Below are 7,642 nucleotides of genomic sequence, written 5' to 3' on the forward strand. Positions count from 1 at the left end.
CCAGTCTGTTGTTCCATGTCAGGTTCTAACTGTTGGTTCTTGACCTGCATACAGATTTCTCAGGAGGCAGGTAAGATGGTCTGGTATTCCCATCTCTTTAAGAATTTTCCACAGTTTGTTGTCATCCACACAGTCAAAGACTCCAGCATAGTCAATGAAGCCTAAGTAGATGTTTTGCTGGAATTCAATTGCTTTTTCTATGATTCAATGGATGTTGACAATTTGATCTCTGAACATTTCCTTTAACAATGAAAATGTGGAGAACTATAAGGCAGAGTATCTACTCTTACTATGCTAGCCATCTAGTTGGGGATGCTGAACTTGCATATGAAAAAGAACAAATAAATTTTGTAACACACCATGTAAGTGTCAAAGACAAGGGAAATGATTAATTACCAAGGACATATTAGTGTACCAATTTAAAATAATAATAAAATACAACTTTCTTTTTTTTCAACCAATGTTTTAGAAATGAAGTAAGAAACAAGGAATAAAGAGACAAAGGAAAAATGGAACAAATGAAGAGGGAAGGGAGAAAGGAAAGGAAAAAAAAAAAAACAGGGTGAGCAATAATAACTATATAGGTAAAAAAGTCAGTATTAATGTATTTTTACTTTGTAACTCCTTGTTTTTCCTATAAAATAATTATTGTAAGTCTATGTTGATGGGTATACAATGCATAAAAGGTAACGTGACAATAACATAAAGGGAGGATCAAATTGTATAGGAACAAACATTTCCTACATAATTGAAGCATGCTGCTGCTGCTGCTAAGTCACTTCAGTCGCGTCTGACTCTGTGTGACCCCATAGACGGCAGCCCACCAGGCTCCCTAGGCAAGAACACTGGAGTGGGTTGCCATTTCCTTCTTGAGTGCATGAAAGTGAAAAGTGAAAGTGAAGTCGCTCAGTGTCCGACTCTGTGTGACCCCATGGACTGCAGCCTACCAGGCTCCTCCATCCATGGGATTTTCCAGGCAGGAGTACTGGAGTGGGCTGCCATTGCCTTCTCCAAATTGAAGCTTGCTGCTGCTGCTAAGTTGCTTCAGTCATGTCTGACTCTGTGCGACCCCATAGATGGCAGCCCACCAGGCTCCCCCATCCCTGGGATTTTCCAGGCAAGAGTACTGGAGTGGGGTGCCATTGCCTTCTCCGAAATTGAAGCTTAACTGACACTAATTCAAACTAGATTGTTACAAATCAAAATGCTACTTGCAATCTCTAGGGCAACCACTAAGAAAATAACTTAAAAATGTGTAGAAAAAAAGAGAAACGAATCAAAATGGTTCCCTAAAAAATACATATTGAGCATGAAAGAAGGCAGTCATGGAGTTGAGGAACAAGAAAAGATATAAGACATGTAGAGAACCTATGCAAAATAGAAATCCTCCCTTATCTGTAATTACATTGAAGGAAAATGAAATTAAAACTTCAACCAAAAGGCAAAAAAAAAAAAAAAAAAAAAGGTAGAATGGTTTCTAAAAACATGATCCAATCATATGCTATCTATAAGAGACTCACCTTATACTCAAAGGTAAGCAAGGTTGAAAATTTAGAGATATGAAAAAAATATTCCATACAAACACTAATCAAAACACAGGTGGATTGTCTATACTAATATCAGACAAAATATAGTTTAAGAAAAATTATTATAAAAGATAAAAGGCCATTACATAGCGATAAAATGATCCGTCAAGAAGACATATTAAGTACAAACACATAAATCAAGCCAAAAAATATATGAAGCAAAAACTAACAATTAAAGCACCAAACAATAATAGTAGAACATATGTATACCCAACTTTCAATGATGGATGGAACAACTACACAGAAGTCAGCAAGGGAACAGAAGACTTGAGCAACGCTATAAGCCAGCTAGAGCTAGGAGACACAGAGAAGAGAACAGCCAGCAACAGCAGAATAAACTTTCTTGTCAGGAGCATGTGGTTCATTCTCCAGGAAAGACCATATATTAGGCCACAAAATACATTTCAATACGTTTAAAAAGACCAATACGTACAAAACATGTTTTCTGACCACAATGGAACAAAATGAGAAATTAGTGTAGACGTCCTAGAAGAAAACACAGAAGAAACGCTCATGACATTGGGTTTGGCAATGATTCTTGCATAACACACTAAAAGCACAAGCAACAAAAGCAAAAATACAGATGTGATCACACTAGAAATCTTCTGCACAGTGAAGGAAACAGGGTGAAAAGACAGAATATAGAGAAGGAAAAATATTTTAAAACCATATATCTGATAAAAGATTAGTATCCAAAATATACAAGGAACTCCTACAACTCAACAGCCAAAAAAAAAAAAGATTAAAAAATGGGCAAGGAACTTGAATAAACATTTCTCCAAAGATAGGCAACTGGTTAACAGGCATATGAAAAGATGCTCAGCATCATTAATCACCAGGGAAATGCAAATCAAAGTCACAATTAGATATCACTCACACTTGTTAGGATAGCTATTATAAATATATTTCAAAGGTAATGAATGTTGGTAAGGAGGTGGAGAAATTGGAACACTTGTACACTTTTGGTAGATGTAAGATATATAAAAGGGTGAGCCTCTATGGAAAAGAGTGTAGAGTTTCTTTAAAAAATTAAAATTAGATTTACCAGGGGATCATATATCAAAATAAACTGGATTCAGGATCTCCACAAGATATATGCATTCCAAAGTTCTTTGCATTATTGACAATAACCAAGATATAGAAACAACCTAAATATCCAACAACAGATGAAAGAAAATGTGATATATACATACAATGGAATATTGTTCAACCTTAAAAAAGAAGGAAATCCTGCCATATGTGTCAATATAGATAAACCTAGAGGACACTATGCTAAGTGAGATAACCCAGTCACAGGGGATAAATACTGCCTGATTTCAGTTAGATGAGGTATTTAAAACTGCCAACCTCATAGAAACAGAGAATACAATGATGGTTGCCAGGGGCTGGAGGGAGGGGAAAGTGGGACGGTGCCGTTTACCAGGTATAAAGTTTCAGTGTTGCCACCTGAAAAACTTCTAGAGATCTGCTGTACAACACTCTGCCTATAGTTAACCTATAATAATACTGTATTGTGCACTTAAAGTTTATTAACAGAGTAGATAGATATGTTTAGTGTTAACACACAAAAAGTCCTTCTTAAAAGATAGATAGAAGAAAAAGAAAGAAAGGTGCAAAGGAAGGAAGGGAATAAGGGAGGAAGATAACAAACAGGAGAACTGTCAAATTCACAAATATATGGAAATTAAACAACACACTAACCAATGGGTCAAAAATGAAATCACAAGAAATCAGAAGATACTGTGAGATGAATGAAAAAGAAAACATAACACACCAACACGTATGGGATACAGTTAAAGCAGTGTGTGGTGGTGTAGCCACGCGTTCTGGGAAACAAACTCACTCAGGACGATGCAGATAGTGGAGTGCAGTTTATTACACCGGCGGGCCCAAGGCAGAGTCTCCTCTTAGCCAACGACCCTGACCAGTTTTTGTGAAAACCTTATATATCTGAAGTGTATGTGCACAAAACCTTCCCCAAATTCCCTGAAACTAGTCTGAACAAAGGAAAAACAAAGATACAGTCAAAGTTAACCTGTGATTCATATGCCTTAAGCCTAGGTAGTTAACAGTGGACAATTATCAATAGGCCTGTGGTCATACCCCAATAAGCATAATAGAATGTATGATTCTATTCGGTTACACAGATAATTAGGTTATTCTTTTAGGCCAGGGAAAGTCTAGGTAGGAGCCCTGGGCTCTTCCTCCCGGGGGCCTGGTTTTCCAGTTGGTACATCGTTTTCTTAGATACTGGGCATATAGCTCATAGTCCACAGTCTGGCCCAAGATGGAGTCCTACTTTCAAGATAGAGCCTGTTTTGTTTCCTCTTTCAGTAGAAGAAAATTTGTGGTTCTAAAATGCTTACATTCAAAAAAAAGAAAAACCTTATTATCAGTAATCTAAACTTCTAAGGAACTAGTAAAGAAAAATCCAAACTACCAAACTAAATCCAAAGAAAACAGAAAGAAAGAATGAAAATTTGAGTAGAGATAAATGAAATAGAAAAAAAAAGGATTCCATTTAAGATCAAAATGAATAAAATACTTAGTATAACTAAGGAGGTATAAGACTTATACACTAAAGACAACAAAATATTGCGCAAAGAAATTGAAGAAGACCTAAATAAATGGAAGGGCATCCCACATTCATAGATTGGAAGACCTAATATAGTTAAGAGGCAATATTCCTTCTTGGTTCAGATGGTAAAGAATCCGCCTGCAATGCAAGAGACCTAAGTTCAATCCCTGGGTTGGGAAGATCCTCTGGAGAAGTGAATGGCTACCCACTCCAGTATTCTTGCCTGGAGAATTCAATGGAGAGAGGATCCTGGAGGGTTACAGTCCATGGGGTTGCAAAGCATTGGACATGACTGAGCAACTAACATTCACATTCCTCAAGTTGATGTACAGATTCAGTGTAATCTCTATCAAAATTCCAGGTGCCTTTTTGAAGAATGGACAAGCTGATTATAAAAGTCACATGTAATTGCAAAGGATGCCAAATATCCAAAATCTCGAAAAAGGACAAAATTCTTCATATTTCTCTATTTCAAAACTTACTACTAAGCTACAGTAACCAAAACACTGTTGTGCTGAAGTAAGGACTGACATACAGATCAATGGAATATAATTCAGAATCCAGAAGTAAACCCAAATATCTGTAAGATACCAAGAACATTCAATGGGAGAAAGAATAGCCTTTTCAACATACAGTCCTGGGACTGAAGGAGGAAACAGACAGAACGGGCTCCTTCTTGAAAGCAGGACTCCATCTTGGGCCGGATTGTGGACTTTGAGCTATATGCCCAGTATCTATGGAAACGACATACCAACTAGAAAACCAGGCCCCCATAAGGAAGAGCCCAGGGCTTGTACCTAGACTCTCCCTGGCCTAAAAGAATACCCTAATTATCTGTATAACCGAATAGAATCATACATTCTATTATGCTTATTGGGGTATGACCATAGACCTATTGATAATTGTCCACTGTTAACTACCTAGGCTGAAGGCATACGAATCTTGGGTTAACTTTGATTGTATCTTTCTTTCCCTTTGTTCAGACTAGTTTCAGAGAATTTGGGGAGGTAGGTTTGAGCACATACACTTAGGGTATATAGTTCAGTTCAGTCGCTCAGTCGTGTCTGACTCTTTGCAACCCCATGAATCGCAGCACGCCAGGCCTCCCTGTCCATCACCATCTCCCGGAGTTCACTCAAACTCACGTCCATCGAGTTGGTGATGCCATCCAGCCATCTCATCCTCTGTCGTCCCCCTTTCCTCCTGCCCCCAATCCCTCTCAGCATTAGAATCTTTTCCAATGAGTCAACTGTTTGCATGAGGTGGCCAAAGTACTGGAGTTTCAGCTTTCGCATCATTCCTTCCAAAGAACACCCACGGCTGATCTCCTTCAGAATGGACTGGTTGGATCTCCTTGCAGTCCAAGGGACTCTCAAGAGTCTTCTCCAACACCACAATTCAAAAGCATCAATTCTTCGGTGCTCAGCTTTCTTCACAGTCCAACTCTCACATCCATACATGACCACAGGAAAAACCATAGCCTTGACTAGATGGACCTTTGTTGGCAAAGTAATGTCTCTGCTTTTGAATATGCTATCTAGGTTGGTCATAACTTTCCTTCCAAGAAGTAAGCGTCTTTTAATTTCATGGCTGCAATCACCATCTGCAGTGATTTTGGTATATATAAGGTTTTCACAAAAGCTGGCTGGGGTCCTTGGCTAAGAGGAGACTCTGTGTTGCACCCACCGGTGTAATAAACTGCACTCCAGTGTCTGCATTGTCCTCCTGAGTGAGTTTGTTTCCTGGAACACGTGGCTACAACAGGACAACTGGATATCCACACAAAAGAATGGACTTAGATGTCTACTTCTACCATATACAAAAAAATAATTCAAAATTAATCAGAAGACCCAAATGTGAGCGCTAGAGTTCTACAACTCTAGGAAAGAACATAGATGTAAATCTTCATGACTTTGGGTTAGGCAATAGTTTCTTAAACATGATACCTAAACCACAAGCAACAAAAGGAAAAAAGTAGATAATTTGGACTTTATAAAAATTTAAAACAGCACTTTTTTTCATCAAAGGACACTATCCTTTAAATAAAGACAACTATAGTATGAGAGAAAATATTTGCATATCATCTATTTGTTAAGAGACTTGTGTGCAGAATATATAAATAACTTGCCATACAACAACAAAAAGGTCAAACAATCCAGTTTAAAAATGGACAAATGATCTGAATCGACATTTTTTCTAAAAAAGAAATTTTAATGGTCAATAAGCCCATATAAAGTTGCTCAAAATCATCAGTCAGTAGGAAAACACAAATGAAAACCACAATGAGATGCCACTTTACTCCCACTGGGATGGCTGCAAGCAAAGCCAAGCCAAAACAAAACAAAACAGAAAATAACAAGCATCAATGAGGTGTGAAGAAATTAAAACACTCATACATTGCTGATAATAATGTGAAATCGTACATCCACAAAGGCAGCTTAGTCATTCCTCAAAAAGTTAATTGTCTCATTAGCATGTGACCCAGCAATTCCACTCCCAGGTATGTATCCTGCAGAAAAATTAAAACCAGGTGTTTAAATAAAAACTTGTATGTGAATGTTGATACCAACACTGTTCGCAATAGGCAAAAGGTAGTAATGACGCAGTATCTACCAACAGATGAATGGTTACACAAAACACGGTATTTGTGTACAATGAAGTGTTATTCAGTCATAAAAAGAAATGAAGTACCAATTCACATTAATATTTGGATGAACCTTGAAAACATTATGGTAAGTGAAAGAAGGCAGACACAAAAGGGCACATATGCTATGATTATATTCATAAGAAATGTCTGGAACAGACAAATCCTTAGGAACAGATAGCAGATTAGTGGTTGCCAGGTGCTGGAGGGGGAGGGGAATGACTAGTGACTTCTCAATGGGCACAGCCTTTCTTTGTAGGCTGATGAGGATATTCTAGAATTAGATAGTGATAATGCTTGAAAAACATTGTGAATGTACTAACACCACTGAACTGTATAATTTAAAATGATGAACAGGGTGTTGTTACATGAATTTCACTTCGATTAAGAAAATACAGGAGGAGAGAGGAAGCATTTGATGATTCTTATCTTATTCCCAGTCTCATCCTAGGCATTTTGCATTTGTTTTCTCATCGAGCCAAGTGGACCATAAATTCATTTGTCCATAAATAGGTCATGACTTGACTGAAGAGAATTTCCCAGCTGGAATTAAAACTTTAGAATTTGCACAATTCCACCTCCTCTGTGAAGCATCCCCTTAACTCTTCTAAGACAAAAAAAAAAAAAAAAAAAATGTTTACAGATTTTGGAGCAATTTTCTACCTTTTTCCAGCTTCTAATACCTGCACATTTTACCCCTTAGCTTTATTTTTCACATGTATTTTCTTTTACAATGTGACATGTTCATTGCCTGGTTTCTGAGCTCCTCAAGATCAGGACTGGTCCTTTGTGTTTACAGGTCTGTGCTCAGCATACTGGAGAAGGTGATGGCAC

This window comes from Bubalus bubalis, chromosome 6 (genome assembly GCF_019923935.1).
Source record: "Bubalus bubalis isolate 160015118507 breed Murrah chromosome 6, NDDB_SH_1, whole genome shotgun sequence".
In the NCBI taxonomy this organism is placed as follows: Eukaryota; Metazoa; Chordata; class Mammalia; order Artiodactyla; family Bovidae; genus Bubalus; species Bubalus bubalis.